The sequence below is a fragment of the Panthera tigris genome, chromosome B3 (assembly GCF_018350195.1).
Source record: "Panthera tigris isolate Pti1 chromosome B3, P.tigris_Pti1_mat1.1, whole genome shotgun sequence".
Taxonomy (NCBI): Eukaryota; Metazoa; Chordata; class Mammalia; order Carnivora; family Felidae; genus Panthera; species Panthera tigris.
The window spans coordinates 128,937,204-128,964,899 of NC_056665.1; the positions used below are offsets into that span (position 1 = coordinate 128,937,204).

General features: G+C 40.7%; 1 long non-coding RNA gene across 1 annotated transcript; it reads right to left on the bottom strand.

The window, feature by feature from the left end:
- Positions 1-357: 357 nt before the first annotated feature.
- LOC102960121 lies at positions 358-27,602 on the bottom strand. Its single transcript, XR_006218249.1, has 4 exons — positions 27,508-27,602; positions 26,168-26,371; positions 2,002-2,152; positions 358-1,857 (listed from the first exon to the last, which is right to left on the bottom strand). It is a non-coding gene; the product is annotated as an uncharacterized LOC102960121 (long non-coding RNA).
- Positions 27,603-27,696: the final 94 nt, after the last annotated feature.

The window sequence follows — 27,696 nt, forward strand, 5'->3', positions numbered from 1 at the left end:
AAATAGAACCATGTACACATGACCAACTAATTATTGACAAAGGTGCAAAATCAATTCTTTTTTATTATTTTAAGTTTTTGTAATATTTATTTATTTCTGAGAGAGAGAGAGAGAGAGAGAGAGAGAGAGAGAGAGAGAGAGAGAAAGCGAGCAGGGGAGGTGCAGAGAGAAAGGGAGACACAGAATCCAAAGCCAGCTCCAGGCTCTGAGCTGTCAGCACAGAGCCTGACATGGGGCTCACACATACGAACTGCGAGATCATGACCTGAGCTGAAGTCAGCCTGCTTAACCGACTCAACCACCCAGGTGCCCCAGGAGGGAAATCAATGCAATGGAGTAGACAACCTTTCAGTAAATTGTGACAGAGCAATTGGACATCCCCAGGGGGAACAAAAAGGAATCCTAATCGAACCTCACACTACACACAAATGATACATCAGGTGGAAGTTTTTGTAAGAAAAAGGGGAACAGGTTGCCCTTGTCTGGAACAGAGCTGGCACATCTGGAGTCTTTCCCTCCCTGCCCAGAGCCCCCTGACAGGACTCCTTCACCAGCCAATGTCACTTCTGAGTTACTTCCATGGTCCTCAAAGTGCACATGCATCAGTATCACCTGCAAAGTTTGTCAGAAGACAGATTGCTGGGCCTCATGGCCAGAGTTTCAGATTCTTGGTAGGTCTATGGTGAGAACCAGAAACTTACATTTTTAGGTTGTCTCTGGGCAATATGGATGCTACAAGTTGGGAGGCCATACTTTGAGAACTGCTGTTTTAGGTGTTCACAGGATAGGTGAAAAATTGGTGTTCACACAATAAGGAATCAAAAGACAAGTTTCAGGAAGTAACCAATATAATGAAAATGATAATACTTTGTCAATATTTGGAAGATGATTCTGGGTGGGAAGATATTGGAGGAACAATGAAAAAAATGCTACAGCATTTAAGGAGCCAGATATCTAATTGGAAGTGATTGGTAACAAACTGGAAGTCAGGAAAGAGAAGGCGGCATGCCAGTGATGTATAGAACATTTTAGCTTGAGGAGTTAAGTTTCCCTTCAATGATGTTACGGGGGGGGGGACTGGAACTTTAAATCACCAATCAATGGAAATAAGTTATTAGAGGAAAATGTCTATTTCAAGAAGCTTCATCTTTTTTTCAGGTAATTCTGACTATCTTGCTGATTCTCTATGCTTCTTGAAGGATGCCATGTTGCTATTTGAGAAAGAATGGGGAGTATCGTGTCCTAGGAATCTCTGATTATTGTGGCATTGCCAGAGGATGAGTGGTTGAACCTACTGAGGTGTGACTGGTGTCACTCAGCTTTGCAGTCTTAGATGTCCCTCCCTCTGGTCACTGTCTGCCATCATCTGTGGTTCCCAATGTTAGTATTCAAGATGGTCTCCTTTTTCTGATGCAGGCTTTGTCGGTCCACCTGCCTGCTCATCATTTCTTGGTTCCATTAACAAGACAGGTGGTAACTTCTGTTCTCCTTCATGTCATGTGTTGACCACGGAGCACCGGTGGTGAAGCCCAGCCTTCCTTCTAGTCTTCTTCTCCCAAACAAGCTCCTACTCTGCACTGCATCTAGATCCCAGCCAAATACTGAGCTCCCATCTGAGGCTATTTGGGAAATCATACTATAATGTCTTCAAATTCTTCATAGTTTAATTTTATTAGCATGAGTGTGGGGGAAGCAGAGGACCTACTGGGCTCTGCTCTTAGCATTCCTCTTCTTTTTCTCATACTCCAAGGAAACAAAGGCAGCTAAGTACTTCTGATCAGTATCGGGCAGGGAACTCCCTTGTATCATATCCTGTTCATTCCTGAGGTGGTGTTCATCCTGTCCTGCTTCCAGAAGCTACGATCATGGATGAACACAAAAAGAAATGGATTTATTAATAACGTAAGATACACTGGAAGGCATGACATATGCAAAATATCCCAGTCCCAGAAAGGTAAAGAATATGAAAAAGGATCTACTTTGTTAGGGAAGGCAGCTTACTCTGCTTGAGCAAGGTTGAATTTACGTCTTGCCATCAGTCATCCAGATGGACATAATCCAAGAGAATTTGGGGATATAGATGCAGAGTTCTGAAATAAGATTGTGCTGAAAATACAGATACGATAATTCTCCAAGTAATTCTTCGGGTTGCCTGGCCATTTAATTAAAAGCAAAACAATCAGTTAATTAAAAGCTGTCTCTTTGGCTGGAATATATTCAAGCTAATTGGAGTGGTTTTACGGTCATTTTTTAATTTTTTTCGGAATGTCAGACTAGTTAACTCTTTTGACTATAACCCTGGGATACACTACATTTTTAATACTTAATTTTGACATTTGGAATTTGGAGAATTAATTTCATGTGGTTAAATTACAGATAGTGACACAGTATTGTAGAAATGACCTTATTTATTTCAAAACTGATGTGGTTTCAACTTAGTTCTGGGTTGAATTAAAGAAAAGTACATATTTGTAATTACTCCTACTCACAGTTACAGCTCAAAATTTCTCTTTGATGGAAGATTTGTGAAAGCAGTCTGATTGCCATGTTAGCCTTTCTGGACTCTTCTGCTAAATTCCCGTGTTCTCTCTGTCCTTGCTCCTCACTTTCCACATTCCTACCCCAGGCAAGATTTCTGCTCTGCAATCCTGTTTTCCTTTTCCCTCACCAGCCACTTCTCAGAAATTGTTTTTCCCCTGGATTTTCCTTTTTCTTTCCTTCCAATATCTGAATGTTGGAGCCCCAAGTGTCCATAGTGGGTTCTTCTTTCGCCCCCAGAGATCTCATCCTGTTCTCCAGATTTTTATACCGTATTAATCATCACAAATACAATCTATTAGCAGAGAATTTACCTGTTATATCTCTGACTCTGACCTCTGTGAGCTGCAGATATTTTAACACCTGCCATCATGGCTCAGAACAGAAAATCTTGAATTTAAAATATCTATGACAGAATTCTTGATATATCTCCTGTATCAGTCTACTTGCACTGACATAACAAAATAGCACAGACTACATTGCTTAAACAGCAGAAATGTATTTTCTGATCGGTCTGGAGCTGAAAGTGCAAATTCAAGGTTTTGGCAGGGTTGTGTCTTGAGAGGATACCTCACATGGGGTGTAGATGTACCTGGAATTTCCTCAGTGGAATTGTGTGGGGAGAGAGGGAGCTCTCCCTTTGTCTTCTCAAGACCATCAATGCTATTAGATTAGGATCCCACCCTCATGACCTCATGTAACCTTATTTACCTCCCCAAAGCCCTATCCCCAATTATTGTTACAATGGGGGTTAGGGCTTCAACATGCAAATATTGGAGGGACAAAATGTAGCCCATCCCCACCCTCCTCAGCATGCTGAAACTTTTGGTATAGAATCAATTGAAAGCAGAAGTTATTATACGGATAATTCCATTCTCTGGTGTCCCCTTTTTTTTGGTAAGGACACTAGTCCCATGCCCTACCCTTATGACCTCATTTAACCTTAATTTCTTCCTTTTAAGTTTATCTACAAATTCAGCCACATTAGGAGTTAGGGCTTCAACTTCCACATTTTGTAACATACAAGCATTCAGTCCGTATTATCTCCCCACCTTGAATCTTCCTCTCCCACAGTCACCCATACCTCAGTCAACGAAGACATTGGCGGTAAACTCCGATTCACCAGTAATGCCATGGGGTCCATCCTCAAAATCCACACAGGTTTTGATCACGTTTCACCTTCTGCACACCTGCCTCTCTATCAAGGCCTACTGCAGTAGACTCCTAACAGATTCCCCTGCTTCCCCTTATGCTTGTCCACAACTTGTTTTCCACAAACATAAATCAGATCCTTTCACTTGCCTGCCCCCAGCGTTCCGTGCCTTTCATGTCACTTGGAAGGAAAGCCAACCTTCTGGGCTGTGGCTGTCAGACCTCGGGTGATGTGTGAGACTACTGACTGAAGTCTATCTCCTACCCCTGTTTATTGTGTTACTACACTCCACGTACATCAACCTCCTTACGAGTGTTCATGCTTCTCCTTCCCCTACCTTTGCATCTGTTCTTTCCTCTGTCTGGGATGTTCTTTCCCTGTCTCTGTGCATGGTTTACCGCTTTCATTCCAGGACTGTGTAAACAATGCTGCTGCTCCCGGGTTGCCATCCTCCAGTCACCTCCCAACCCCCTGCAGCCAGTACCACATCAGAGAATCTGCTCTCATTAGCCAACCTGCTAAATCTAACAGAAATGATGCAACTTGTGTACAACTAATGCTTGTTGCAGTATTTGACAACATTGGACCCCTTCTCTTTCTCCCTTGAACCACTCCTCTTTGCTTTTCATTGCACATTCCTGATATGTCACTCCTGAAACTTGCATTCTTCTGAGGGCAAAAATAATAAACACACAATGGAATGTAGAGCATGAAGTCACCTCTGTAGGAGAGGCCTTTTCTGTGTACCTTGTCTAAGCCACAGTCCTCCTTTTACTTTCTACCCCATTGGTTCTATACTTATCGCCACCTTGTATTCTACTACAAGCTAGAATGTAAACTCTCTGAGGGCAGGGGGGGCAAGAACGTTTTTATTAGTCCTTGCTATGATTCTGGTTTTCAAAACCACCTACCATGTGGCCATAGTGGCTCAATAAATATTCTCTGAGTTACTGAATGAGTCACTGCATTATGAAGCCAAGAAGAATACCATTAGTTTGTGCCTTACTTCTTGGTGTAGTTTCGAGTAATTTTTTTTTCTTATTTTTGATGTGGACGATACAAGTCCTTGCAAGTTTTTAGAAAGTCTATACAGCGTCCGCATAGTCCTGAGGAGGTTGGGTGCATTTACACCGTTACAATAAAATTGGAAAGAGGAGAGAGACGTCTGAGCTCACGTCACTGCCTGTCCCCAGGGAGAGGTTTACAGGGCAAAAGGTTGAGATGAAAATTATAGACCGTTTTGTCTTGATTTGAACGAAGTTTCAGTGTGCCTGAAAAACTGTTGCATACGTCTGTGGTTCTGTGAGGAAGAAGTCACGGTGAGCTCACATTCAGTCTATAACCTCTTCTACAATTTCCAGAAATAACTGCAATATCCATGGTGGTGCTATCCTTTTTGCTGTTTTCCAAGTATGTTTTGATCAGTTGCAGGAGATGAAATTAATTCCTCAGGCTTCAAGATTAACTGGCAAACTCCCAGTGAAGCTGACCAGATTATAAAGTGCTGGAAAAATACCGTGGTGTAGATCGAATGTGATAAGAGAACCCAAGTGAGAAAATGAATACATTTTTTGTTGTTTTTATTGTCAGAAACATATCAAATTGAATTAATTGTAATGTGTCAATATCCTCCCTTTGAATCCATAATGAAATCCCGATTTCAGTCTATGAGGGATTCACAGACAGTCATATGCAGACACACACACACACACACACACACACACACACACACACACATTCAAAATGAAGCATCTCGAGGATCAAAACATTGAAAAGTGTTATTTATGGCAGGATTTTTGTCAATTATAACTGGAACTGCTACATGACAGCACACCTCCCCATTAGCTTTTCTCACTTGGAAGGAAGAAATAAAACCCATTTTCTTTGCATTAATGGAAGCAGCAAGCTCACTAATTGTACCTGGAGCAAGTCTTCAGCAGGGTGATGTGGATGGTTGGTATCTCACTTAGCCCAACTCCCGTATCCGGCATTAAATACTCCACAGTGAGTAGCAGTCCGTCTGTACTAAGTTTCAGAAGTTCTGCACCTCATACCTCATACTGTAACATCACTGCCAACCAAACGACCCTCCTAAGTGCAAGGTCCTTCAGCTGCAAGAACTTCAGAGATAAGACCTATTTTTAAACAATTTTAAGTGTTGCTTCCTTGCTACTATCACTACTGTACGTAGGGGACTGGCTGGCTGTGGTTAGGAGAGTGGCAGTTCCTGACTTGAGAAGATATGATAGGCACTATTTTGAGATGACCTCCAAGACTGTTACTTCTCTGGTCTATATGAACTTGTATACAATTCTTTCCCCTTGAGGATGGGAGGAATCTGGAATTTGCCTCTAACCAGGAAGATACAGCAAAGGTGAAGAGGATGTTTTCAGATATGATTAATGTCCTTAATCACTTACTTTTGAATTAGTCAATGGGTGGTTTTTCTGGGTGGGCCTGACCTAATCAGTCAAGTCCACCTCTGAACTTAGAGACTCTCTTTGTTTTTGACTTTGAAGAAGCAGCTTCGAAAGCCATTAAGAAATGAATTCTGTCAACAGACTGAGGGAGCTTGGCAACAGATCTTTTCTCAACCAAGTCTCCAGATGACGACACAGCTCAGTCAACATCTTGATTTTAGCATTGTGAAACCATGAGTAGAGAACCAAGTAAGGTGTGCTCAGACTCCTGACCTACAGGACCTGTGTGGTAATAAATGTGTGGGGTTTTAAGCTCATAAGCTTGTAGTAACTTATTACGAAGCATCGAAAACTGATCCACAAGAGTTCAGGAATTTAAAAGTGGTTGCTGAGTGGGGCGCCTGAATGGCTCAGTTGACTGAGCATCCAACTCCAGCTCAGGTCATGATCTCATGGTTTGTGAGTTCAAGCCTCACGTCGGGCTCTGTGCTGACAGCTCAGAGCCCTCAGCCTGCTTCAGATTCTGTGTCTCCCTCTCTCTCTGCCCCTCCCCTACTCATGCTCTGTCTCTCTCTCTCTCTAAAAATAAATAAACATTAAAAAAATGTTTTTAAGTCGTTGCTGAACAGAGGCAAGATTTTAGGGTATCAGATGTGTTCTCTGCTATCTGGGCCAAAGAAAATTTGATGAAGAATACTGAAAAAATTCTGAATTTAGTGTTTCTGAGAATCTGAAGATCTAAATGGTGTTTTAGATGTGTCTACTTATTTGACTCATAATATCATTTATGTAAATTTTACATTATCATTCTCATCCTCTAAACCTGTCTTAGTATTTGTCTTTTGTATACGCACTAAACTGTGTAATTCATTTGTTTCTCGATTGTAAAATGCACAACCATCTGGATAAAAACAGAAAAGAAAATCACTGATTTGGAGAGCTTCAAATATATAGATGTTTAGTGTTGAATAAGCTAACATTCTGGATGGTTGACTGGTTTGAATTTGCTTTTATTTGGATGTTTTGAGACCATGCAGATATACCACTCGAATCTGTAGTTAATGATAAGAAGCCAGATTTGTCTGTTAGTGACGACAATATGTAATATGATAACACGAGTTACAAACTTTCTAAGCCTGTGTCTATGTGTCTTTGATAAAATGTTTCTACCTTTTCCCCTACATCAGAGTTTAATATATTCTTTTTCTTAATGATTTTTTTAAATGTTTATTTTTGAGAGAGAGAGAGAGAGAAAGAGAAAGAGAGAGAGAGAATGAGAGAATGAGTGGGGGAAGGGCAGAGAGAGAAGGAGACACAGAACTGAAGCAGGCTCCAGGCTCTGAGCTATCAGCCCAGAGACTGACGCGGGGCTCGAACTCACCAGCAGTGAGATCACGACTGAACTGAAGTCGGACACTTAACCGACGAAACCATCCAGGTGCCCCAAGGGTTTAATATATTCTTGAAGTGAATGAAAACAAAACTTACAGACTTTCAGATACTTCAAATTACATTTCTACTTTGCTTCCCTTAAATAGAACTTCTTTCTTTCTCTCTTTTCCACTGGACCTCAGTTTCACTCATTTGTAAATGCCCAGTTTTGTTGTCTGTGGTATATTATCATAGAATAAAAAATAAAGAAAGAACTGGAGGTTCAAGTTGGCAGAATAAGGAAAGCCTCCTCAATGCCCGTTACATTGAGGAGGGCACCTGTTGGGATGAGCATTGGGTGTTGTATGGAAACCAATTTGACAATAAATTTCATATTAAAAAAAAAGAAAAGAAAGCCTTACTGTGTTTGTGGGAGGAGATAAGCTTAGGATCTTTCTACACCACCTTCTTGAAGCGCTGTCCCTGAATAGACAAAGTCTTGTTGGCTCTAGAGTGGAAGATTCTGATCTGGTAGGATAGATCCAGTCTTTCATAATCAGAAATATAACTAAGTGCTTACATGTGTATTGATTTATTGCGGAAGTGACTCTGAGGATTTACTGGTCACTGAAAATAATTCACAGATAGTAACACAAAATCTGTGCCTTCACATTTTTTCAGTGAAGTGGGTGAGACAGTGTTATTTCATAAATAATTATAATTTAAGTGAATGTGATAACATTTTCCTTCTAGAGGTACAGAGACTGTGGCAATTCAAAAAAAAAAAAAAGAAAGAAAGATGGGCAAGAGGGTTGCTACTTGGAAAGGTAGTTCTCAACCAATTTTAAAATTTAGTTTATTTTGAATACTTGATGTCTGAATCTCTGTGGCGTATAGGAAAATATTTTAATTGTATTGAGCACTGGAAGTTGTATATATATTTTAACACCGAAAATTCTTAACCACTTAAATGAATTTTTAGGTTGCACCTTTATACTTTTATCTGATGAATGGAGTAAATGATCAGTTGCATTGCTGGAAAATTGCGTTTTGGGAGGACTGCCTTCCAGACAACCAACACTGGTATGTCCTAGGAATATAAGACAATTGCTTCTAGGAATTTGATGGTGGCAAAAGGAAGGGGTGAAATTTCCTGGATTTGGCATTTCTATATTAGTCTCTAAATGTATTACCCTTTGAGGTATTTCTCATTACAAATAAATACTCTGTCTCACTATCACGAGTAACACTTTTTCATGCAATGGTAATACTTGAGTTTTCAAGTGCTTCCATATTTGTTATTCCAAGAAGACATGATCTCCTCTAGGAGGAGAGAAACATTTTTGTTTTTGTTTCTGCTGAAGGTCACCTTGGGCGATTGAAAAGGAAAGCATTCCTATGCATCCAGATTCATTTATTTTTTGGCTTGAATTTGTAGCAGAGAAAAACCACCAATTCCCCACTGTTTCCTGCTCATAGCAGGTCCAGCTGCCAGTGGGTGGTCTGTACACTTATGAGAGTAGAGCCTCGTCATGGATAGAGAGAGAGGTTGCTCATGGTCTTCCAACTTTGGGCTCCTCAGCTGGAATTGCTAATATTTGGCACAAACTTTAAGGAGAGACTCTAGTTTGAAAAACTCTTTGCTTTAATTAATGATTATGTCTCAATCTTACTATAATTTTCCCTTTTTTAAAGCTACACTTACATTTACATATTGATTTTTAACATTGGTTTTATTGTGACATTGCCTTCAGTTAACACTTCTATAAAGAAACGGAAATTATATTTATTTGTTGTTTCAGGTAAAGCTGAATGACTTTTGTTTGAGTTAATGGATAGTTTGGTATCTTATAGTTTATAGAACATGGAAATGAAAGGTCATTGCAACTTAAAAAATAGATAAAAAATTTCAAGTCCAATCTATATAACTTACAGGCCATAATGTTGAATTTATGTTAAATTAGCAATGTGTAAAATGTAAATATTATACCTTTCTGCTTAGGTTACATATTTCAAATGCCAACTTTCTTTCAGGAGATAAATGGATATATTCTTGTCTTTGTGCTATTTTGTTTTTAACGAAACTTCTATCTCCAGTACTATTTTATTTAACAATTTTTTTCAGATATTTTGTGTTCCAGAAATTGTGCTATGTCTTGGGTATTCAGAGATAAGTATCATGCACCTAGTAGTCACAAACCAATGGAGGAAAATAGTGGCATCTAATAGCAACGAAATGAAGGAAGTAGAATGATCTGCTTTAATTTACGTTTTATGCTGACGTCGAAATGCGAAAGGATGACTCGCTTACCAGCAGTTAATCATGTTCAGTCAACTTGTATTGGTTGGTAGCCCTTTGGAGTCTGGCTGACCATACATGAGTTATTATTATCGATGAGAGGTTGTGGGCTCCACAGTCACATGGGCTGAGCGTGAATGCCAGCTTTGCCCTTCTTAACTCTGTGACCTCAGGCAAAAGAGGAAGCCCCTAGTGCTGCACGGCTCCACTGCAACAGGAGGAGAATAATCATATCCGCCTACTGGATTGTGAGGAGTAACGAAACGATACGTAGAAATCATCTAGGACACTGCATTAAGTATTACTACTGAACATGCATCATGGGTTTAGAACTGCAAATTCCATGTAATATCACAAGTGACAAACATTTTAAACAAGTCCCTGGGTCATAGGCAAGTAGAATATTTTGATAAATACAAGATAACCCATCTGAAATAAAAAATTAGATGCAAGTACCCAGCGTTCGGTGAAATTGCAGTAACCAATAGGAGAACTACCACGTTATCAATGATGAGAAAAATGAAGCGAGTGTAACATAAACTTATAGGAATGTTTTTTCTACGCTTGAAATCATGGCCTTTGGTAGGTCCCTTAAGCAATCTTGTTTAATATGCACAGGGTCTTGTAAAATTTAAATGATCTCCCCATTTTGTAGGTAAGTATACGAAGGTCTGTGCCATTTAAGTGAATTGCTCACAGTTATAAATCTAACAATACGCAGTTTCTGGATTTGAAATCATGACTTTTGACTCTGAAGCCTGGCAATTAACCATTTCTTATCTCCTTCAGGGGGGTTGAGCCTAGGGCTCTCTGGCCTAAACTAGTTCACATAGCCTAAATGATAAGGGGACTGGTCTACTTTCAGTATACTAGTTACCTTTGGGGATGCATTAGGTTGCAGTAACAGACTACTTCCCCAAAATCTTGATGGCTTTAAGGACAAGGGAAAGAAGAACACTGTTCCCTAGAGCAATGTACTATGACAAAATGGCAAAGGGACAAGGGAACGGTTTTCTTTCATCAGTTTCTAGAGTTTGAAATGTCTCATCAATCTTTATGTGAATCTACAAAGAAAAATGTTTCCTGCATGGATCTTGAATAGAAGGGCAACATTAACATTTCTTTTGGGAAAATTTCTGCTACCGCTCACTGCTTTCAGTACTGATGACGGCTGCCTACTGTCCCCTTCCTGTGCCTTCAGGCTTAGCCTGTATGTGGACTGAAAGTTTGTTTCCCACCAAACTCATATGTTGAAACCCAATCTGACCACTGCATTCTTTTTTTTTTAAGGAGATTTTTTTTTTATTATTATCTTTATATATATATATGATATATATGATATATATGATATATATGATATATATGATATATATGATATATATGATATATATGATATATATGATATATTACTATTATATTATACATATAATATAAATATATAATATATACATATATATACATATATATATATATATATATATACACACACATACATACATACATATATTTTAGAGAGAGAGAGAGTAAGCTGGGGAGGGACAGAGAGAGGGAGAGAGAAATCTCAAGCAGGCTCTGCACCATCAGCTCAGAGCCCAACATGCGGCTCGAACTCATGAACTGTGAGATGATGACCTGAGCCGAAACCAAGAGTCAGAATTCCCTGACCCAATGCCTGTGAATCTACCTCTAGTCCTGCAGTGTTCTTCCCTAATTGGCCTCCTAAAGGACCTGAGAAATGACCATTGTCAGAACCTGGGAGGGGCAGAGGCATGAGCACAGACGAAGCTTAGAATCTAGCAGATGGACATCCACACACAGGCACAGGTGACCCTTTATGCTGAGTATCAGAACCTGGGCTGGGAAGGGAAAAGCCAAGGTCCAGGATCTCTGGTCGTCCTCTTGCCTTGGGCCTGACAATTTTTAAAGGTGGGCCTCACAGGAGAGGGAGAGAAAAAGGGGGTAGGTGAGAGGAGGGAGATGCACGAAGTACACTTGTAATTTCAGGTCCTTGAAATTGCCTTTCTCTTTCTTAGGAAAAAGAGAACTGAATCCTCTGTGAAGAACTTGATAGGGTCATATCAGGGAGTTTCTGTGGCTTAATTGTGCTCTGATAGGAAGAAAGCACACGCAGGCACAATGAACAAAGAGAGAGAAGCCGAACGTTAAGATGATTATAATTGCTACTGGGAAACCAAAACTGCTGTTGTATCTTAAAAAACAGAGCAAAACAAAACTGTCCAGTTCCATGAGCCTTTAGATGTGACTACTGAGGCAGCTGTATATTTCCATCCTCCCCAGTGTATCCTTACAATTAACGCTAATTCCCTGGGGCTCCGTTCTGTTCCTTGCAAACTACAAGGGCTGAACTAGGGGAATAATTATCCCCAGCACCACTGCCACCTTCCTCATGCCTACAGAGACCCACAGCTAAGATGTTATGAGAGATCCCTCTGTGGGGGTTTGACGTTTGCAAAATCAAAGCACTTTAGCAAACTACAAATCTGCCCCCTGTTCTCTTCAGCTGATAGGAGGCAAATGCTTTGAAAGCCTTGGACAGCTCTGCAGATGGAGAAACTGACCCCGGGGGGGAGTTTCACTGGCTTCAAGCAATGGTGGAGTCCAAGGCACCTGTTTGCTCCTACTTCCTCCACACCTGGACGTTCACGCTTCCTGACGGTACACGTTCAGTGAACCACCAACCTCTCCTTGGTCTATGTCAGATGTTTGGTAGAAAACACGATTTCTGGTTGAAATCTCTCTTTTTCTGCCTTCTTCCCTGTCTTCTTTTTCTTTTACTTTTTTTTCCCTTCTTTTTCATTTATTTTATTTTTTCAGATGCTTTCTCAAAATGCTGAGAGAGTCAACTCATTGACCTTGCTGCACAGGCCCATCCTTCTCCTCCAGTCCTAATTTCTGACTCCTGTTGAGAGCTATTGTGTGAGGGCATTGCTCGGCTTCCATGCCTGCTGGATCCCCAGCCTTTCTTCTTAAACTGCCAACAGCACCAATTAGTACCACATGTGGTGTGAGTTTGCACAGTGGCCGTCGTAGCCAAGTCCTTAAAGTGTGGCCAAAATGCTAATTGGCCTATAGACAAGTTCTTGGGTGTGAGTTTAGGGGAAAAAGTTTGAGGACGGCAGCATAAATACAAGTCCTTTTATTCTCTGTAGCTCCTGGCATGCTTGATGCCTTTAAAGTGAAGTGTGCAACAGGACCTGGAGAGCTCTCCAAGAGGAAATATGAAGAAATACCGAAATGGAATAAAATTAGAAGAGTAAATCTTTTAAAACTTAGCTGGTGAGCTTTAAAGAAAGACAAGATGTGGGGCACCTGGGCGGCTCAGTCGGTTGAGCAACCGACTTCACTCAGGTCACGATCTCGCGGTTTGTGGGTTCAAGCCCCGCGTCGGGCTCTGGGCTGACAGCTCGGAGCCTGGAGCCTGCTTCGGATTCTGTGTCTCCCTCTCTCTCTGCCCCTCCCATATGCTCTGTCTCTCTCTGTCTCTCAATGATAAATAAGCAGAAAGAAAGAAACACACATGTCTGCAGTTTTGAGCTGGTAACTGCTTATCGTCACAACAGAAACCACGCAACTCTGTCCATCCAACAGCAAAGCAAGGACCACTTGCCCTCCCAACCCCTTGAAATTAGTGTCAAGAACATTTGTGTGACCCTGTGCATCTAGTTGTGATTTCCCGGAGTGCCGCTTCTCTAGGAATGTGCTCTATCATCCCAAATTGTCGCAAAGCATCTTGAGTTTACGGCCACATATTCTTTTGCTGTAGTTCTATCTTCATGCAGAGCTCAGGTCTGGGTCTGAAGTCCCTGGAGAGTGAATAAGGACCCTTGACAGGTCTCCTTCTTCATCTCTGCCCTAATCTGAGAAAATTAAATAAATTTGGGGGAGAGTAATGACATAATAAGTGGCCACTATTACATGCTACAGACTCTCTCAGGCACTTCATTATATAATTGATTTAATGATCAAATGATCCCTACAATGGAATTATTGTTTCTTCCAATATAAAGATAAAGAAAGTTCAATGAGGGAAGTAAATTTGTTCTAATTCATACAGCTACGAAGAGGTAAATCTGGTATGCAAACCTGGTTCTGTCTCCTTCACTAAATGCTACTGTCACATAGAACATGAGTGATCATAGAGATTACCATTTATAAAACACTACGAAGTACCAGGAATAATGTTAAGTGCTTTACACACATTTTCACTAAGCCTTACTGTAAAACCAAGGGTATTACCCGCAAGGTAGGCACAGGCAAGTTAAATGAACTGCCCAAGGCCACACAGCTGAAATTTGCAGAAAGGAAGTAAAACATCTTTGCTCCTTTCATTGCACTAAACCTTCTACACCATTAAGAAGTCCCAGGTGCCTGGGTGTCTCAGTCGGTTGAGTGTCCAACACTCAGTTTCGGCTCAGGTCATGATCCTAGGGTCGTGGGGTTGAGCCCCACGTTGGGATCGAATTCGCCTGTGTGGGATTCTCTGTCTTTCTCTCCCTTTGCCCCTCTTCCCCAGTCTGTCTCTGCCCCTCTCCCCCACCCCACCATAAAAAAAAATAATAATAATTATATTTAAGAGGCCCCAGTTGTCTGTGTGATACAATGGTCATTGGGTCTTCTTGACCTCTCAAGAGGAACAAGCAATATGGTTTTCCCTGGCACCGGGGAGTCAAATCCAAAGTCATCCTATCAATAGGCTATCTGAAAGTCACCAGTTCTGTGTGCTCACTCATAAACTCAGTTCTCACTTTCTCCTTGTGGGAGATCTGCCAATACCCCCTTCACGAACCCTGATAGGATGTCTCTTAAGCAGAATGCACTCAGCCCTTGAACATCGGTTTCCACAGTGCTCTGATATCCTGTTTCCCCAGGTTTCTCATTTGTATGAAATTGCTGTGCTAAATGGTGCCTCCAGGAGAGACTATCCCCATGCCCCTTTTCTACTTAGTGGAAGATTATGCCCATTAAATAACCATATATGGGCTCAACTTGTTACACCCCCTGCATCACTCAATGAGACATGTTTGTAGTTGTGCTGGCCAGCTGGCATTTTGGCCAAAACAGATTTATTTCTCTGTATTTCTTCTACTCACTACACCAACCAGTTGCCCAGATCATAGTTTGGGCTTGAATGAGGAAAGAAAAATCTTGCTGACCAGATCAACTAATTTTCCTAAGGTATCAAGTTTTCATCCCAAGATTAAAAATAATCATTCCTGATTCAGCTGGGTTTAGTCAGTGACCTGGGCTCTGTCTATATCCTATTACCAACGCCAAGCGGCACAAACCACAGCCTGTCTTAGTATTTGCATAGAAAACAACCCCAACCAAAGATTACGCAGTTTGGTTCGGGAAGAGCAATCCATTCCATTTACAAACATCTGTTGAAAAGGTCAGACACAGGCTGGCCAGTCCTTGGACTCTGATCTGGAGTCTACTTTGATTGTAAGTACTGCATCCAAGGGAAATCAAAATTCAAAGCGAACCCAACTTCAGGCAGAAATCTCTGACAGTTACATCAAATTCCGTCCAAACTAAGATTTCACAGTCTTTTTCCAAAGGTGTTGGGCCAGAGAGACCAGTGAGATAATTTATTACTTTTATTCAATACATAGACAAACAGTAGAAAGTGTTTGGGGGGGGGCACATGTATGCATGTGTGTATTTCAGAGACAGACAGACAGAAACATTACTGTTAGTTCTTCTTAAATTCAGGATTTTGTTTCCTTTTCAGTAAGTCCATAAATAAATTATTTTCAGGTAACCAATGCCCTGCTAGCAAAATATGGATCATTTGATTTAATTTTTTTTCATGGAAAGCTACGTTACTATCCAAGGTAATTTAAAATAAAGTCCCCCATAATAATGTTCAGTTTAAGCAATGAAGACAACAGAGACTATCAGTTTCCATTTCAGAGTATTGGACTGAAACATTCTTCCAACTTGGGGTCAGTGAACACATACTGTTATAATTCCTACAAGCCTGTGCCCCAAAGAGCTCATTTCCCTGATCTGATCTGACCAGCGATGTATCTGTCAGGGAAATTCATTACCAGTCTCCCAGCAATGCCAAATGAAGTGAACCGCTCTGCAGGGCACAGAGCACATGTACAAGAATCAGAACCTACTACTATTTATTGGCTTCTACGAGAAGTTTCCTTTTAGGATCCGCAAATATGGCTTTAATTTAGTGGGGTTTGAGGTGGTGGGGAGGGATGAGGGGAAAGGAGGAGGGGAAGGTTCAGAATATTCTTTCTTATGTAAACGGAACAGCATGTTTCCATCCCAATTCTACTAACAGGAGAAAAACACCACTGTAGCAATCTTTCTTACTCATATCATATTCCAGTCTGTGCATTTGGGCTTCAATGTGATGAGGGCTGCATCCAGAGTGGGCCTTGGGAAAGGCGCCTCAGGTTGGCTGGGAAACAGCATCTACCATCTACCTCTTTATTTTTACCATCGTCATTGTTGTGTTAATTACAATCTGTGGCAACTGCCTGGTCAGTCAAAGTGAAGAGACAGGATCTGTTTCAGGCTATGCTTGGGTTTGCATGGGTGCTTGTCAGCATGGTATGAAGTCTTCTGCCTTAATCAGAATTTTAGCACAGGGAGCATTTGTTGGGTTTGTATCCAAACTGTGATTTGAAGTTCAATGTGCTACAAGAGTGTGGTAGATTAAAACTAGTTGCAAACTCTTTGAGGGATGGCGTCTAATTCTACTCCCCTTAGATTGGCCTACATGACTTATTCCACTAATAGGGTGTAAAGGAAGTGGCAGTTGGATATTCCGTTTAGGGTGTATGAAGTGTGGGCCACTTGGTCTCTTGAAATGTTCCCAGGTCTCTTGAAATGCTCCCCCTGTTAGCTCCGAGCTGCCATACAAGAAGTTTACAAATCCCCACCCCAAACCAAGACACCATCAACTTGTTGGCTTACAGGTCAACATTCTCAACTGAGTCTAGCGTCTGGGTCATTCAGAGATGGGTCTTTTAAGGTGGGGGCTCTGAAGATGCCAGAGATGGTGTGTACCCCCTGGACCAGTCTACCTACCTCCTGAAAATCATGCAGGTGACACTTGGAGCAAGGACAGTTTTCCAAGTACCTGTCATCTGGAGAACTATGAGAACGAGTAATAAATTATTGTTTTCAGCTTTTAATTTGGGGTAATGCTTGTTAAGTAGAAAGGAACAACTGAACTAAGCTTGATTCAAAAATAGAAGCACACTACTTTATATGCTAGAATGGTGGTCTAGTTTTTATCTTTTTTTGTGTGCATGTTTTAATCCTTTACATCTCAGATCAATTGTCATTCCCTCTTAAAGTCTGTCTCTAGCCTTGCTCAGGACAGATTAGATTCTCCTTCTCCTTACTGAGTCCTCCTTTCTCAAATTCAGTTCTCTGAGGAGAGGTAATTTTTAAATTGATTGACCATTTATTCTTCACGTAGGAAACACTTGCTGCACACCTAGCAAGTATGAGTCATTTTGCTCCCTACTGGAAAAATTGGGGAGCCTCTCATTATTCTCTTTTGCACTCCTTGAACCTAGCACACCTGTGGGTGCAGCTTGGTACCCATCAGTTTTTCCTAAATTCAAACTGTGGGCATCCTCTTTTCGTTTATCCTCTTTTGTCTTTGATAGATCTGAATCGCTGCTTATTATTGTGTGGTAGAGATCATGAACATGGATAGCAGCAAATAAAACCAAGTTCAAATCCTGACTTGACCAAAGACAAGGCATGTAACTGAAGGGAAACTTGGCTTGTGCTTCTTTCATGATAAAAGTTACTTGATGAAGCCAGAGGCCTTGGGGTTAAACCACATTCTCACCACATGTCCGCCCATCTTCAGTTTCACCAGTAGTAAAGTGGGAGCCATATTATGTGACTTCTGCATAGTTATGAACACTAACTACATTAATGTGTACAAAGTGGCTTAAAAGAGTGCCCTTTACATAGTAAGCACTGGAGAAATATTTGTTAAACAAAATTATTTAAAAATGTATTGCTTAGAATAGCATCTAGTATAGGATGATAATGATTAGAATCATTTTTTCTCATATCATAGTCTCTTATTTTTTTTCCATCTTGAGCCTCTTGGCTCAACCTAAGTAAGTTATTAATGTATGTATGATTTTGAAAATAATTTGGCTTCCATACTATAGGGAAAATGTATGTAAACCCAGTTCTTTGTTAATCAAAGCACATACCTGTTAATCCAGGATTGGCTCATGTGAGAAGGCTCTCAAATAGGTAAGAGTCCAATGATTTCGATTCTCTCTCTCTCTCTTATTTTTTAAATCACTTCATTTATTGTTGGCTTGCAAATCTAATACTTTTGAATGGCAATGAAGTGATACTTGGTTAAATTTTAACCAATGCATTTACTCTGTAATTTCTTCCTTGAGTATTATTTCAATTACTTGCATATATTTTTTAATTTTTTTTACAAATGTTTTATTTATTTATTTTTGGGAGACAGAGAGATAGAGAGAATGTATTCATGGGCAAGTGGGAGAGGGACAGAGAGAGAGAGGGAGAGAAAGAATCCGAAGCAGGCTCCAGGCTCTGAGCCATTGGCACAAGCCCAACATAGGGCTCAAGCTCACAAACCATGAGATTAGGACCTGAGCCAAAGTTGGATGCTTAACCGACTGAGCCACCCAGGTGCCCCAATCACTTTTTATTTGAATCACTGTATAGAGGAGAGAGTCAGGGGGAAGGGAAAAAACAAGGAAGATAGGAAAACAGAAAAGGCAGACATGTTATAGGTTATATGATTCAACATCATTGGCTCCAAATAATTTCTATTTCACATGAATCTTTGTACTAAAGTCACAGAAGTTTAGTGATATTAACCTGATAATATATTCTTTAACCTGAATAAATATAGGAGTAGGAAGGTCTGATTGTTACAATTACTTATGGGTAGTAGATACCCTTAGAACTTTCCATTACACTGGCAAATTATAGTCATTGTGTATAGCTATATAAGTATGGATATATACATAAATGTATACATTTATTTCTTTGCATATAACACTGACATTAAGTGTTTTATTTAAGTCAATCATGTCCCAGTAAAATCCAGCAGTCCATAGATGGGGAAATATAAGGGTTTTCAAAAAACTGTGTGTGTATCTAATTTCTAGTGGGACATCAACTAGTGATTGCCTTAAAAAAACAGGAAACAGAGACTAAATAATTACAAAGGCATGAAATTAAATAAAGCAACTAGTGAACATTATGTAAAACAAATCTTAGAAGGGATGGGGATGCATATAATGAGTGAGGAGTTAGGAGCTCTTCCTCTGCTTCTACTCTGTAAATTCCTTCCCAGCTGTTGCTTCTCTCCTACAGAACCTCCCACCCTGTTCTCTAACTGTCCATAATCTTGACTTTTCTGATGAGACTCTGGCTTCCTCAAGATATGAATCTCTATGTGACTGTCATTGGTTTCAACTACATTGTGCTGACATGATTTGTTTGCCTGACTGCCTTCTCCACTTGTCTATGATCTTCTGGAGGGCTTCAAGTGCATCTGTCTTCTCCCCGGCTTATTATCTCAGGTCTAGCATGTATCTCAGAATGTCAAGTGGAACTTGCCTTCATATCTCAATTTACCTAATAACCCCAGGCTTCAGAAAACAGGTGACCAGAAATCCTGTGCTATAATGATAGCTGCTACCTACATCTCTGTAAGATTTAGTAACAGTTGGGCAAACTGGTCCTCTGACTACCAATACACTTACCCACCTCCATTATGTATAAGAAAAGGCTAGACATTTTAAAAAGTATTTTTTTTCTTTTTTTAATGAAAACACATTGGAGAAGAAAGGGCTGTGGTACTTCTGTCATCTAAAGTTGAAGGAAACAACCAGGTATTTCTCCCTCCTCCTTCTCCTGCCCCCACCACGCAAAATAAGGAGAACACCAGAAGCACCACCCATGAGCACTTGAGATTTTTTTTTCAAAATGGTGTGTAACCTCTCATACCCATGTAGACTCTGGCTGAAATATAGGCTGGTCCCATACTGTTACAGCAGCAGGCAAAACATGGGAGCGTTCTCAGAATCTGACATTTACCTATGAAAAGGCTTGTGCTTCCTTTTTGCCTGAAAAAGCTAGAAGGAAGGAGCGTATCTGAACCTGGAAAGCTGAATGTGAGGATAGATCTGCAACAGGGACAACAATTTTTACTGTTTATAAAAGCAAGAAGAGCTCTTCACTGGTGACCAAGGATACTTTGGGAAGGGACGTGGGCTTTGATTCCCCAGTGGGCCAAAAAGATTTTAGCAGGAAGATGCTCTGGGTGCATTGTCTGGGTCAGGATATGAGGGAGTTACACGACATCAACCATAGTCCATTACTTTGTCAGGAAAAAGTGGAATCCGGTCATTGGAAGGGAAGTGGAGTAGGCAGTGCCTGGGAAAAATGTGCCACATGAAATCTATGATCAAGAGTTAGTATTTTTACAGCTGTCATGGCAGAGGGTACCAATCACCCAAGGCTTTGTGCTCAAGACTTTACTCTTTTGCTTGTAATTCTACTCCTAATCTAGAAGAGCCGCAGCATTGGAAGACGAAGTCACAAGGGTGGGGGAAAGGCAATGGAAAAATTCGGTAGTACTAGACATTTTATTCAAAAACATCTAGTTTTAAGTGCATATTTTGATGATTTTTTGAAAAATGCATACATCTGTGTACCCATCACAAAATCAAAATATAGACCATGGCAATCATCTTGAGAAGTTCCCTGGTGCCCTTGACAGGCTTTTGCTTGCTAGTCTCCACTCCTGGCCCTAGGCAACGACTGGTTTACTTTCTGTTGCTATAGATTAGTTGTTTTTTTTTATTCAAATTTCAAATAAATAGGATGACAAAGTGTGTGCTTTTGTGTTTTGTTTCATTCAGGTTCTTTTTTGAGATTTATGAACACTGTTGATGTATCAGTAGTTTCTTCCCTTTTTAATTCTAGAATTCAGTGGAATTCTATTGTTGGGATAGGCCACAATTTGTTCATTCACCTGTTGATGCACGTCTGGGTCATTTCCAGTTTGGGGCTATATTGAATGAAACTGTTATGTACAGTGGAAACTTTGTGTAAACTTTGTTTTTATTTTCCTGGGTAAATACCTAAGATTTTCTGAGTTGTATGGTATGTATATGCATTTAAATTATAGGAAAATGTAAGACTATTTTCCAAGTTGTATCAGTTTACAATCTCACCAGCAAATGTATGAGAGTTTTATTTGTGTCACATCCTTATCAAATCTTGATATTGTAGGTGTTTTTAACATTATCTAAAAAGGGTTAGTATCCAAAATATACAAAGAATGTATACAACTCAATACCCCCAAAACAAGTAATCCAATTAAAAATGAGCAGAAAGCATGAACAAACATTTCTCCAAAGAAGACATACAGATGGCCAACATATACCTGAAAAGATGCTCAACATAATTCATCATTAGAGAAATGCAAATCAGAAATACAGTGAGATAGCACCTCATACCTGTCAGAATGGCTAAAATCAAAAAGCACAAGAAAAGAAACAACAACTGTAGGCTAGGATGTGGACAAAAAAGAACTCTCATGCACTGTTGGTAGAAATGCAAAATGATGCAGCCACTGTGGAGAATGGTATGAAGTTTCTTCAAAATGTTAAAAATAGAACTCACTACCCCATGATCCAATAATCACACTACTTGGTATTTACAAAAAAAAAAAAATACAAAGACACTAAATCAAAGGGATACATGCACTTCATGTTTATAACAGCATTTTTTACAACAGCCAAATTACAGAAGCAGCCAAAATGCCCATTGATAGGTGAATGGATAAAGAACAAGTGATGTGTGTGTGTGTGTGTGTGTGTGTATTTATTTATATGATGGGATATTATTCAACCATACAAAAGAATGAAATCTTGCCATTTGTAATGACATGGATGGAGCTAGGGAGTATAATGCTAAGTGAAATAAGCCAGTCAGAGAAAGACAAACATCATGTGATTTCAGTGATATGTGGAATTTAAGAAACAACACAAATGAGCAAAAGGAAAAAGGAGAGAGAGGGAGAACCAGAAAGTTAGACAGACAGACAAACCAAGAAACAGACTCTTAACTATAGAAAACAAGCTGATTGGTTACCAGAGGGAAGGTGGGAGGGGGACGGGTGAAATAGGTGATGGAGATTAAGGAGTGCTCTTGTCGGATGAATACTGCGTGATATATGGAAGTGTTGGATCACGATATTGTACACCTGAAACTTATATAACGCTGTATGTTAACCACATTGAAATTAAAAAAAAAATACAACAACATTACCTAAGTTATGACTAGTGGTATTTCATTGTTGTTTACTGTTGACTATGAATTTTGAATTTCTTTATGTGGTTATTGCCATGAATGCATTTTCTTTTGGTAAATGTTCAAAGCTTGTGCCTTGTATTACCTTAATATTGAGTTATGTGAAGTTCGTATATATACTCAATACAAATCCTTTGTAAGACAAATGTTAACAAATATTTTTTTTCCCAATCCTATTGAAAGACTATCTTTTCCTCATCTGGGCACCTCTGTCAAATATGAATTAACTATATACAGATGGGTGTATTTCTGAACTATCTATGTATACATTTATCCTTATACAGATACCATAAGGTCCTGGATCCTGTAAGATTATATAAGTTTTATAATCAGGTACTCTCAGTTCTACAGTTTTGCTCTACTGTATCAAAATTATTTGACTATGCCTTGTCTTCTGCACTTTCATATACATTTTAAACCACGTTCCTAATTTCTACAAAAAAAAAATCTGCTGGCATTCTATTCAGATTATGTTGAATGTGTTAAAACAATTCGTGGAGAATCGACACCTACTGACTCTTCCAACCCATTGGCAGAGAATGGTTCTTTGTGTAACTGTACTCTTTTAAAAATCTCAGTTGTGGGGCACCTGGGTGGCTCAGTCAGTTGAACGTCCGAACTCTTAATTTCAGCTCAGGTCATGATCCCAGTGTCATGGGATCGAGCCCTGCAACAGGCTCTATGTGAAATGTGGAGACTGCTTGAGATGCTCTCTCTCCCTCTGCCCCTCTGCTCTGCTCATGCCCTTGGTCTCTCTAAAATAAAATAGAAGATTAAAAAAGAAGTTTCTCTCTCTGATGTTTTATAGTTTTATTCTCTATCACTTACACATATTTTATTAAATTTTACCCTAATTATTTCATATTCTTGAAGCTATTGTAAATGGTAATAATTTGTAAGGATGGATTTCTAATATTTATTTGCTGGTAAATAGGAATACAATTGAAATTTGTATATTGACCACATGTCCTGACTAGTTCTAGTTATTTTTGGAGATTCTTTAGAATTTTCTGCATAGACCATCAAGTCTTCAGTCTATAGAAACAGTATTACTCCATATTTTGTAATCTCTAGTTTCCTTTTTTTTTTTTCTTAACTCATTTCACTAGCGGGACCTCTACCTGAATAAAAGTGGTAAGAATACTTGTTTCCCATTTACAATATTACTTGTAAGTCTTATATAGATTTCCTTTAAAGGTTGAGGAACTCTCTCTTTATTCCTAATTGTTGAGAGTTATTATCATAAATTGGTATTGAGTTTTGTCAAGTGTTTCTTTTCTCTCCATTGATTAATCACAGTGGATTTTATTTTGCATCAGCTAATGTGTATTAAATTGATTTTTTAATATAAAATAATCCTTGCATTCCTGGGATAAATCCCATTTGTGCATGGTATAAGATTCTTTTTATATAAAATTGGATTTAATCAGCTAATATTTTGTTAAGAATTTTGTTTATGAAGGATATTAATTTCTAATTTTCTTTTCTTGAAATATCTTTATGGTTCCATATCAGTGTAATACTGCCATTATAAAATGAGTTAGGAAATGATAACTCTTTATATCATGAAAGAGGTGGTGTAGGAATGACAATTTTTTCTGCCTTATATGTTTGAGATAAATGACAAGAGATGTTATCCAGGACTACAGCTTATTGATATAGCTGCCAAGTTCCAGAAAAATCTCAGGGAAGTGTCCAGGCATGGTTAGTGTGGCTATGGGATGGGGTGGTGGAGAGGTTGGCATTTCTATGACCAGGTGGGAGGCAGGGAAACAGCAACTTCACCATAAGCCTTGCCCTCAGGCAGTGCCTGCATGGAGCCCAGGGGTTCAAAGTGCTCACTCCCTTATAGACTGGATGATTCAAGCCTGAAAGAAAACTTGTCTTGATCTCCCTGGGCACATGAGACCCTGGAAATCTATAGAAGAAGTACAAAAAATTCTAGGGAGTTAAGAATAAGACAGACTCTATGCCCCTTGAAGACCCTCATCAAGCCATATTCATTGCAGGGATGAAAGACAAGATAGTCCAGTCCACCTTAGTACCTGATATGGGACACTATATTCATGCTGAGCCTAGTCAGGGGACACAACATTTATGATGTTGGGCAATCCATTGGAGATATGGAAGAAACTGACAAATCCTGGAATGGGTACAGGCTGTGGGACAGACCTGAGACAGAGAGGGAATTCAGAAGCCAAAAGGCTATCTCAGTTGGCCATCCAGGGCCCAGGAAAAGCAACCCAGAGGTGAATGTGGTTTGACCTTGTGCTGCTGAGGCCCCACCTGAGAAGACAGACTTATAATTTGACATTGGGTTGTCCAGCCTGTGGAAAGACTTAATACCTCAACAACAGCTCAGACCTGCACCTCCTGCCCCCACCATCCCTGATGCCCCACCTGCTCCAGCAGAGGTCTCAAGATACCATCCTATTCAGGATGAGTGCCTCTCATGCCCCAGGTATAGGATGCAGGCCAAGATACCTCCAGGTGGAGGCTGCTGAAGGTGATTGGAGGCCCATGTTGTGCTCACTATTCACTGGTCCCCCAGAAATAAATGAAGGTGATGGCTCTGGTGGATACTGAAGCTGCATGTACTCTAATACACGATAGCTGTCAGAAGTTTTGGGGGCCCCTCAACAGATTTGATAATTATGAAAGGCAAATGTTATGGTCGGGAAGATTCTTCTGATATTGCAAATTAGGCATTCTCCTCTGCCTATGAGAATACTAAGTTACCTCTCCAATACCAGAGAATATATTGGGCACGGAAATCCTACAAGGTCAAACTCTGCAAACTTCTATCAATGAATTTCACCTCTGGGTTAGAGTAATCAAACCAGTCCTGAAAGGGGACACCAAATGGGCACAGGTAAGTTTCCCACCCCTGCAAACAGTGGTGCCTGGGAGACGTAAGAAAGTAGGAGACACCATCCAAGAACTTCACCAAATGGGTATTGTATACCCTTCCCAGAGTGCTTTCAATAGACTGATATGGCCAGTAAAAAATAACAACATTTGTGTTTTAAACAATGCAATGAGGCAACTTCCAAATGAGTCTGGGACCATCCACTGCAATTCTTAACAAATGAAGGATTAGCAAATTGATTATATCGGCCTTCTCCCTCTGACTGAGGGTTCTGAACATGCCTCGGATTGTGTGGACACTGTATCTGGCCTAACTCAAGCTTTCCCCTGTCATCATGCAATCAGGCTGCCACCAGCAGGGAATTAGAGAATCCCAGTACCATGTACAGATACCCTCACTGAATAGACACTTATCAGAGGTCACATATCAAAGGTCATGATGGGCAAAACTGTGCAACGGAACATGGTATTGAATAGAGGTTCCATCAGCCCTATCATCCTAAAGCAGCAGATTAAATTATGAACAGGTAAACCCACTTTGGCCAGGTAGACTAAGGTACTATCCCAGGTTTTAATACCTTTGAAGGATCAACAGTAGACTCTGTTTCTCCTTATATCAGACTGGACGCCTCTGTCCAAACACCCAACCCCTTAAAGGTATGGAGTCACAGGAGACAGTCATCGTCCTGCCTTTCAGCATGGGTCGCGTGCTGCGGTGCTGAGCACACAAGTCCCATCATACCCAGGAAAGGAGCCATCTATTGGAATTTGTAATGGGATGCTCCACAAAAGTGGGTAAGTAACTTTGCACCTCTGAGTAAAGGAAAACTACTCAATCTCCATGAGGATCCCTCTGTCCTGCTGTAAGCAGGACCTGTTCAAAGGCATTAAATGTGGAATGGAGCATGTACCATTGGAAGAGGGGAGACGATGAGGGTCCTGGTCTGGCACATCCAGCCCCCAGGCCGTCTCCTCACATCCGACAGTGCTGCCATCCCCAGCGAACATGTGTGGTACGCATGACGAGGTCAAACTCCTAAAGTTACGGCCACATTAACATCTAAAGATCAGACCACGAGTGCAATTCTTATAAAAGGAGGAGACCTTACCGTACGAGTTCCTACTAAATACCTGTCTTTTCGATCTTGAAGTTCTGCTGCTCCTGTGGTGTCCAATCATGTGATGGGTTCCTGATGGAAATACCTTTCTGCAGTAGGTCCCCTTTCATGCCTGACAGACCAATCGAGATGTTGGCAGCTGCCCCTCTCTCGCTTGCCAGGGCTGCCATGGTGGGCGTCAAGCATTTGCTTTAGGGCGTCAAGGCCCTAAAGCAGTCTAGTAAGGAAGAAGAAGTTAGGATTAGAACTCGTAATTTATCCGATATTACCTATAGTGATCCAGAAACCTGGCCCCTGGCACACACTGGCCTGGGTATCTTTTACTGTCAATCAAACTACACAGGCTTTCCATCAAACTGCTGATAAGAAGTGCCGTAAAAATACCACCAGTAGATTTGGAATGTGGTTCACCGTGGGTTATGGACATTGGAGCATCTGGGCACCCCTATGTTGGGAACAGAAAAATCACTTTCAACAGAATCAACCCACTTATACCAAGGATACAGAATGGATATCACCAGAAGCATGAAGTCATTCTGTCATAGTAAAGGATAGCAGCTGGTTTGGCACTGGCTGGGTGGCCCCCAAATGTGACCCAATGTATGGCATAAATCTTTGCCCACGGGTGGTTGAGCCCTGGGTTTTCGCTGATGTAGAGAATTTGCCCTATAGTAACAACAATTTCCAGCCTCCCTCTCCCCAAGGCCAGATGGGCACGTTCTGTTTCCACTGGTAGGATCATTTGGCTGCCCTCTCTGTCCCCTCTGTTGGCCTGGAGGACATTAGAGCATGAAAAGAAGCCCTTACTAAACTCACCCAACTGGCCTTAAATGATAGCCAGCAGAACCTGTCTGTACTGAACAGCTTTTCTCCTTAGAGAACAGAATGGCCTTGAACATAATTACTGCATTAGAAGGAGGCACCCGTGTCTTTGGTTAAATTTTTATTTTGATGTGTATTTATTTTTGAGGTGGGTGGCTGGGGAACAGGGAGGGGCAGAGAGAGAGAGAGAGGGAGACACAGAATCTGAAGCAGGGTCCAGGCTCCAAGCTGTCAGCCCAGAGCCTGATGTGGGAATCGAACCCTCAAACCACGAGATAATGACCTGAGCTGAAGCGGGACGCTTAACCGACCGAGCCACCCGAGTGCCCCAGCACCCATGTCTTTTTATCCCCAGTGCTGTACGTTCATACCTGAAGAGTCTGCTAATATATCCACTTTATTAAATCACATGAATACGCATGGGAATACCGTGAGTTACCCCACCTCAGCATAGGGGACTTAAATCAGTGGTTTGGATCATGGAGCTCTTGGTAGAAAAAAAAAAATGTTACTTCTTTTAAAAATCGTTACCTTGATCTGTGGTTTCTCTTGCACGTGCCTCCGTGGCTGCTGTGGTACCGGCCTCCAGGGCAGCCACATAGTGGCCCCCGGAGCTGGCGAGGCTCCCTGCGGACTGCTCAGGGCACAGCGCAGAAGAGGGGCCGTGTGAGGTCCTGACAGCCGGTCACGAGGGCGGAAATGTTACAGGAGGTCAGCCGG